Source organism: Papaver somniferum, unplaced genomic scaffold, assembly GCF_003573695.1.
Source record: "Papaver somniferum cultivar HN1 unplaced genomic scaffold, ASM357369v1 unplaced-scaffold_125, whole genome shotgun sequence".
Classification (NCBI taxonomy): Eukaryota; Viridiplantae; Streptophyta; class Magnoliopsida; order Ranunculales; family Papaveraceae; genus Papaver; species Papaver somniferum.
Genome location: NW_020621603.1, coordinates 18,673,691 through 18,683,410, shown reverse-complemented (window position 1 = coordinate 18,683,410; position 9,720 = coordinate 18,673,691).

Here is a 9,720-nt window from a genome sequence, read left to right as displayed (position 1 = left end):
GGAATGATGAAATTCAAAACCATTGCCGTTACGTCGGACTTATCGGTTAATGGTTAATTTTCCGGTACCAGCCGGTATGTCACAGGACAACACAAAACAGGTTTAAAACACATACCAAATTACACATAATAACTTCTAAATCTAAGCAAACAAGTTCTAAATCCATGCCACACAAAAAAAAAACATACATATGTTCATGTTCTAAACCAAATTACATGTTCTGATGTTCTAGCAAAAGAAAAAAGTGTTTTTGCAAAAGAAAAGACAAAGGATTAAAGTAACTGCCAACTGCATCTGCTGATCTGCAAATGCTTCCTCCATCTCCAAATTCTCCACTGCCAACTGCATCTGCAAATGCATTCCTCCTTACTCCTTAGTCCTCAACTTCTGCATTTTGAAAGGAAAATCAAAAGTGTTGGACAGTGAAGCAACTTAAGCTGGCAGTGTCATTGCAATAAGGCAATGGAAATAAATATAAAAGCAAGTAAAAGATTAAGGTGTAAGGAAACTTACCAGTAACACAACTATCACTGTTACTGAGAGTAAGATCTGGCAGAAAATCACCCAAACAAAGCAAAGCTTCAACAAGATCTGGAGCTAATGAACTCCTGTGAGATGTGAGAACTCTGCCACCAATACTAAACATAGATTCTGATGCTACACTTGTCACCGGAACTTCCAATACATCTCTTGCAATCCTTGAGAGAATTGGGTACTCAGGATCATGATTCTTCCACCAACTTAAGATATCAAACCTCATTTCTTCAGTGGTTGTGCCTTTAGGAAGAACTGGTTCTGCTAAGTATGTCTCCAATTCTGACTTCTCAACCTCAAACATATTATTTCCATAATGAAATCATCATAACCAAATTCATATGATGTTGTTATACCTGCAGAGCTCTCAATTGCAGTTGAATGCATTCCAATATCAAAGTAATCTGGAGCTGTAGTGTTAGTTTCATAAGCACAGAAAAGAGCATTGAGTTCAAGCTCAAATTTGTTATAGTGACTTTTATAGTGTTCCACACCATATACTCTCTTCATAACAAACTCCACCCATTTATCTTTGTACCTAGGATCTAAAACAACCCCAATGCCCATCAAAGTGTTACTTTCTTTCCAGTAGGCATTAAATGTCATCCTCATATTCTTGGCCATGTCTCTGATATACTCATGCTCACTTGATTCCCAGATCTTAATGCATCTATTAACTTCTTGCACCCCATTATAATACAAATTTGTTGTGGGATACTTAATCCCAGAAAGTTTGGTTGAAATAACATCAAACAATTCCAAACATTCACATACATGTATTCCTTGTTGCCACTCCTTAGCAGTTGTTAGTATCTTGAATTCATTATCCAAATCAGCTAGCCTAACAAAAGCTTGTCTCAGAAAGATTGCATACTTTAGCATCTTAAAGGTGGAGTTCCACCTGGTATCCACATCTAAACCCACAGACCTTGAAGCAGGAAGCTTAACTTGGGCAATAGCACATTCAAATCTCTCTTTTCTAGCCTGACTTGCTTTGAAATATTTTACACACTCTCTAACTGCATCTATAAATGGAGCAGCCACTCTCATTCCACACCCCACAATCAAGTGCAATACATAATTATTACACCTCATTTGGAACATATCCCCATTAAGAACTAAACAGTCTTTGGTATCAAGCAATTTCTTAAGATGGTCCATCATAACATTGTTGGAGCTAGCATTGTCAGCAGCTACAGCAAAAAGCTTAGTGTCTATGTTCCAATCTAGACATACTGATTTCACTACAGATATTAGAACTTCTCCAGAATGTGGTGATGGCACTAAAGTATATGCTAGTGTTTTCTTAATCAGTTTCCACTCATCATCTATGTAATGTATTGTCACACAACAATAACCATCCTTTGTATGCTTACATGACCACATATTTGTTGTTAAACTATACTTAGATTGTAGGATCAGAATCTCGCAACGACAATGTTTCAGCGAAATTATGAATGACACAACACAACAGCGTCGCAGAACAATTTCAGAAATGATAAAATAAATGACGTCAGCTAAGATCACGAGAAAAATATGATAGTCCTGCGAAAATTAGAGAGTTTGTGAAATTTACATTTATAAGGTTGCGAGAATGTCGCAGACCATACCCGAAAATAAAGGACAAATTAGCTGTCATCCACTATGTATTTCCTTATAAATAGTCGTTCGAGTTGTAAAGAAAGAGAGAGATCTTTTTTGGGTAAAAAACAAGTAAATAGGAGAGAGAAAGTCTAGAGCAGAGATCATTCTTGATTTCTTTATCTTTTCTTGTAAGAACCTTCAAAGATTGATCAATAAAATTAAGAGTGTAAACCTAAAAATGAGTTGATTAATAATGAAATCATATGAGTGGTGTAGTGTAGGATTTCATGCAACTACATAATGGCGCTAGAAACAGGGATTGAAGATCTAAAGTTGAAGATTGTTGTTGAGAATATTCAAATCAAGAAAGTGATTAAATAAATCAGTGAATCAGTTAGAAGAAAGATGAATAGAATTAATGAAGATGACAAAAGATTGGAGTGTAATATGATAAAAAAATGATGATTAATGAATTCCATGAAAACATCAAAGGAAGAATACATAAATGAAATTTTGAAGGAAGGAAAGTTATGGCAGTAGAAAAGACATCACCCTTGAAAGATTGGGAAATGCAAAAAAATTACATTCATGGCGGCAGAAATACCAAAAGAAAATTTGAATCACACATCTCTGTTGGTTATCACAGTGCCTATTACGCGAAAAGAGAAGGAGACAACGAAAAAATTCACTGGAGAATGGATATTGAACAGAACTTTAACCGATACAGGAAGTTTAGTGGATATAATATTTTATCACGCATTCCGGGGAATGGGATTTAAAGATGAAGAAATGTCCAGTTCAACATATTTTGTTCACGACTTTGTAAAATCCACAACAAAACCTAAAGGAAAGATAGTGGTACGAATTCCACTTGGAGAAATCGAGACACATGTAACGTTGTGCGTGGTGGATATGGAATCGCCATATAATATGTTATTAGGAATACCATGGATACATACGATAAAAGTTGTGGTATAAACGTTGCATCAAAGTATTAAATTCCCCATACCAAATGGAATAGGTTAAATCAGAGGAGATGTTGACAATGCGAAATTATGTCATCAGATTGAAGTAAAGCATTATGAAGGACAAGCAAAAAAGAAACAATTTCGCAGAAAGTTGGCAAAGGAAGCAAAGAAATAAGAAGAATTTAGAGTATATATGATAAGGGCAAAAGAAGGCAAAGGAATACCCAGCGAAATTTCAGAAGAAGGAGAAGGACCTATGAAAACAATAAAAGAACCAACACCAATGGGAGAACCTAAACCCAGTTACACTGCCGCAGAACCAACAAAAGAAATAAATGTTGGGACTATAGAGGAACCTCTAATATTGAGAATTGGAACCAAAATGGATATGGAAGAAGAAGAAAGAACTGTTAACTTGTCGCGAGAATATAAAGATGTTTTCGCAGGAAGCATGGATGAGATACCGGGAATAGATCCATCAATTGCATGCCACAAGTTGGAGATTAACAAAAATGTGAGACCATTTAAACAGATAATAAGAAAAATTGCAACAACTTACCATTCCCAAATATAAGAAGAACTACAGAAAATGCTTGAGGCGGGATTCATAAGAGAAGCTAAATACCCATAATGGATAGAGAATATGGTCATTGTCCCAAAGAAAAACAAAGGAATCAGGATTTGCATAGATTTCACTGATTTAAACAAAGCTTGCCCCAAAGATAGTTTTCCGTTACCAGATATTCCTCAAATGGTGGAATCCGAAGCGGTAAATGATAGGGTATCATCTTTAGATGGATACAAAGGGTATAACCAAATCCCTCTCGCTGAAGAAGATCAAGAACATACTGCTTTCTTTGCCCCTACAGGTTTATATTGTTACACGAAAATGCCATTTGGTTTGCGAAACGTGGGAGCGACATACCAAAGAATGGTAGAGAAGGTGTTCGCAAAATGGATACATAAAACATTAGAAGTATACGTGGATGACATGTTAGTAAAGAGTAAAGAAGCTAAAGACCATGTACAAGACCTAAGGGAGATTTTTGAACAAATGCAGCAATATAACATTAAATTGAATCCTGAGAAGTGTACTATTGGAGTTGCATCGGGAAAATTTTTAGGCTACATTGTGTCAAAAGAAGGAATACAGGTTGATCCAGAAAAAGTGCAAGCAGTTCGTGACATGCCAACACCAGCAACAATAAAAGATGTACAGAAGTTGAATGGGATTCTAGCTTCGCTGGGGAGATTCATTTCACATCATCAGACAAATGCAAATATTTTTTTGATATACTCAAGAAGGGTGCAAAATTTAAATGGACCGATGAATGTGAAAAAGATTTTCAAGGAATCAAAGAACATCTTATGAATACAACTATTTTACAAAAAGCAGAATCAGGAGAAGAATTATTGATCTATCTTGCGACGACGTCGCATGCATTAAATGATGTGTTATTGCGAGTAGACGCAGGAGTGGAGAAACCCATTTATTACATTAACAAAACTTTTAATACTGCCGAGAAGAATTACTCAAAGATTGAAAAGTTAATCTTAGCATTAGTTTATGCATCATTTAAGCTCCGCATATACTTTCAAGCACACAAGATAAAGGTATTAACAAAAGTACCAATTGAATCAGTGATGAAGAATTCAAAAAGATCAGGAAGAGTGGAGAGATGGAATGCACAAGTAGGCCACTTTGATATTAAATATGAAATTTTGTCTTCACCAAAATCACAAGTTGTTGCAGATTTCTTGGCAGAATTTCCTTTAGAAGAAGATGAAGCAGTAGAAGAAATGATGGATGTAGAAGAAGAACATGGAGATCCAAAAGATTTATTAACAGAACCAAATAGATGGGAGATATTGGTAGATGGATCATCAAATGGAGAAGGAAATGGAGTTGGAATTGTTTTAATTTCGCCAGAAGGAATAAAATGGCTTTTTCATTCAGATTGGAATTTGCATCCACTAATAATGAAACAGAATATGAAGCTGTGATACATGCCTTAAAATTCGCAATAGAAATGAAACTAGAAAATGCCAGGATCACTAGTGATTCGCAGCTAGTTATTCGCCAAATAAAGGGAGAGTATACTACAAATGAACCATCCTTGAAGAAATACAAGAAGCTGGTTGAAGAATTGTCAGCGAAAATCCCAAAAATAAAATGGAGGCACATTTCAAGAAAGGATAACAGACTCGCAGACGCTTTTGCTTTCATCTCAAGCATGATGACAGATCCAACTGCGAGATGCATAAAAATACAAACACTTCTGTCACCATCAATCAATAAAGAAGAAGAAGACGTGGACGTGATGATAATAGACAAATGAAGAAGAAGAACAAATGAACAATATCGCAGACTGGAGAATGGAACTTCATGCATATTTGGCGAAAGGAGAAACACCAAGAAATAGATTGGAAACACACAAGTTAAAAAGCCGTGCAACGAATTATGAATTAAGAGATGGGTTGCTATACCGAAAATCCTTTAATGGACCATCACTCAGATGTTTGACACAGAGGAAGGAGAAAAGCTGAAAATGTTACATAGTGGGGATGCTGGCAATCATAGTGGAGGAAGATCTTTGGCACATAGAGCAAAAATGCAAGGTTATTACTGGCCATATATGCATGAAGATGCAAAACAAATATCAAGACGTTGCGAAGATTGTCAGCATGGAAAGAAAATACATGCACCTGGAGCACCATTGTCATCTTCAACAGTGTGTGGCCTTTTGGAAAGTGGGGCTTAGATATTGTGGGGCCATTTTTACCAGGATCTGGACAAAGAAGATACTTAATAGTCGCAACAGATTATTTCAAAAATGGACAGAAGTGAAGGCAGTACACATATTCGCGACAAAGATATCTTTACATTCATATTCGAAAAATCATTTGCAGATTCGGAATTCCTGCACAGTTGGTATCTGATAATGGGAAACAATTTGAAGGACAGAATATAGAAATGCTACTTAATGCATTCAAGATAAAATGTGGAAAGTCTACTCCTTTGTATCCACAAGCTAATGGGCAAGTAGAAGCAACAAACAAAACAATTGCAGATATATTAAAGAAGAAATTGGAAGGACATCACAGAGCATGGTGCGAACAAGTACATAATGCAGTATGGGCTTATAATACAACTAGAAGAGAAGCTACTGGAATGTCACCTTTTTGTTTAACATACGAGTTGAAGCGGTGTTACCAACAGAAGTTGTTATTCCGACAACAAAAAGAGAAGCTTGGGAGAAAAATCTTAGTGCGGGCTTGATTTTAAATAAACTTGATGAATTAGAAGAAAGAAGAGAAAAAGCTTTACAACATATGGAGAATTATCAGCGAAGATTAGCCCGAGAATATAATAAACGTGTCAAAATACGCGAATTTCAACCAGGAGATTTAGTTCTGCGAGAAACACCAATATATCAGCGAGAAAATGGTGGAAAATTAGCGAAAAAATGGGATGGACCTTACATCCTAAGGAGATAGTTGGAACAGGAGCTTATAGATTAATGGATCCAGAAGGAAGAGATGTTGGTCATAGATTAGACAGACCATGGAACAGGTTGTACTTAAAAAGATATTATCCGTAAGAAGCTTTGAGAAGTTATGGATTCTGAAAGAATAATTGCAGGATTACTCATATCAAAACAAGATCATGATGTGCGAAATTTTCGCAGAGATAATCACAGAACAATGACATAAAAGAAAGGGGCGAACCTTTATGGCGTACACCCTAGTTCGCGAATAAAATTTCGCAAGAGGAAAATGTAAGACCTAAAGTACGTCATATTAGGGGGTACCTGTTCATGGCTCAGGGAAAGGCTACACCGCCACCGGAACCTGAGTCATGGAGATTTGGGGTCAATAAAGCCCATCCGGGAGAGGCACCTTGGATTCTCAGCTTAAGCATATGACTTGGGTTGGGCGACTAAGGTAATAAGGACTCTCCCAAGGAGTGCAGATCTGATCAAGGCGCCGAGGTACACGGTTGAGTCAAGAGTGCCAGGGACGTTTGAAGCGTACCTTCCATTCTTGACAAGTCTTGGCTTATACTGCACTCGGCCTGAAGAAAACCCCACTTAGGGTGCAGTCTCGTAACCATAAGCCCTATAGGTAAAAGGGATAAGAGGCTGCGAAAACAACTGGTTGTTGTTAAGACTGGATGGGAGGAGCTAACCTTGTATGGTAGAAGTACGCCTCCTTGAAGGGGCAACCAGGGGGAGATAAGGGCGGCACCCTCCATTAGGGAGCTGATAAGTGTCTTAAGACGCAAATGTCAGTTTTATTCGCAAGGATATTAAGGCTTGTCATATTTGTGCAACAATCCTGAAGAGGCAATAATACAAAAGAAAAGGATAAGACGAGATCAATGGGTTTTCGCATGAAAGTGCGAAGACGTCCTGCGATTTCGTCGCAAGACGACAATGTCATGGGGCTTTATTTTCGCAAGAATATTTAGGCTGTCATATTGTCGCAACATTCCTGAAGAGGCCATAATACAAAAGAAAAAGTTAAGGCAAGATCAATGGGTTTTTGCATGAAAGTGCAAGGACGTCCTGCGATTTTGTCGCAATGACAAGAGGTGGCATAATAAGACCTTTAATTAGGAAGGAAAATAAGACCACATGATAAAACAAAATTTATAAGTATTCGTAACAGATTATTTTTTGCAAGAAAGATAATGAGAGGCAAGTATGGGAATCAATAACAAGAAGCATTATCTTTCTCATCAACAAAATATTAAAAGGAAAAGTTGACTCCAAAGTTGGTTGAAAAATGTAACTCGCAAAAGTGATAAAAATAAGACAGTTCAAGAAGACAAAGCTAGATAAGAAGCTCAAGCTTCAGTATTAATTCAGTAGCAGGAGATAACAGAAATTCTTCGCCAATATTCTCGCAAGCCTCTCCTTCATTTCGGTTTTGATCTTCGCCTTGACTAGCATCTTGATTATCGCCAGCAATTACTTCTTCAGGAGAAATTTCTTTCTCATTTTGATTAACACCAGCAGATGCTTCTTTAGAAGGAATCTCTTCTTCATCTTCCAAGAAATTATCCTCAGCACCGCTTTCATAATCATAATCACTATCAGCAGGACGAGGAACTTCATCATCATCTACTTCTAAAGGATCAATTGATGTAGGAGGAAGAGATTTGGACAATAAAATTTCATTTACAAGGACTTCAGACCGGAGATGAACTTGGCGAAGAAGTGCTCTCTGATGATTCCTATCTTGAATATCCTTAAAATAAGCAAGATAATCAAGTCTTCTTTCTGCTCGGTCGCAAGAACCAGTAAGGGTAGAAACGAGCAGTGCATTTTCTTTGCGAATTTTGGCATATTTAGCCTCCAAAACAGAAATGGAAGAATGAAGATTCTTCTCAGACTCTGCGAAAGATGGAATAAAGGAAGATAATTAAGGAAGTCAAACTATTATGACTACCTTCCTTTTGAGAAATAAGGTGTTGAATCAAGGACATACAACTATTCTCCCAACGGTCCATTGCGTCATCAATTTATCTCCAACTAAACCTTTAAGTCAAGACTGAAGATTTTTATCTTCAGAAATAAGAAAGGCATTTTTCTTCGCAAGAGAAGAATAAGATTCTTCTAATTTGGAATATTGTTCTTTAAGCTGATTCGCCTTTACACTTAAAGATATTCTACCTTGAATGAGTGTATCTCTTTCAGCGATAGATGACTTTGTTACTTCTTTAAGTTCATTTCTCAAAGAGCGAAGAGATTACTCTTGGTCATCACATACTTTTTGAAGAATACTAAGTTGTTGCGAAGATATCGCCATCTTGTTTAAATAAGTTCTTCTCTTGGGATAAGGTTTTATTCTCATCTGATAAAGTTTCCATCCCTAAATTAGCTTTAGTTAAAGAATAAGAAAGACGAGATACTTCATTACTTAATAAATCTTGTCTTTGAATTAATTGGGTATTTTCATTGGTAAGATTATTTATATGATCAAGAGAATATGAATAGAGGTTATCTAATTGGTTATATTGATCCATCAAGATTTTTATCAACACGGGCTTCTTCAACAGCAGATTCAAATTGATATCTCTCCATTATTCGTTTCTGGTTTAAAGCTTAACATGCGAAAGAGGGATTTCAAGGATAATTAAATATGGGAAGGATAAAACCATTAAAAAGGAAATTAAAGACACAGATAAGAAAATCATACCTCTCAATTCATATTCTTCTTGCGAAGATTGTCACGATCCAGTAAAACATTCTGAAGCTTCTGATTTTCGAGACGAAGAGCATTACATTCTTTTTCCAAAGCTGTCTGCGAAGAAGCTCTGTCAGAACCCAAATGCTTGCTCAGAATTTCGCAAACATTAGACTTGATAGGATCAATAGAAGACTTCTTGACATCATCCAGAACTTCAGATAAAACTTTGAAGGCAATATCTATCCCTTCCACGGTTTCTTTCGAAAGAGGAAGAGACTTAGGTAGAGAACTGGTAAGATAGAAGGTTGAGAAACATTCTCAATGGGAAGAGAAGAGGTTTCATTCACAGCAGGATCAACAAGGGGAGTTTCAATCATTGAAGGTCAGCTGAAGAAATGAAGTCTGAGGCAGCTTTTTCGCGAATTGGAGATAAAGGTTT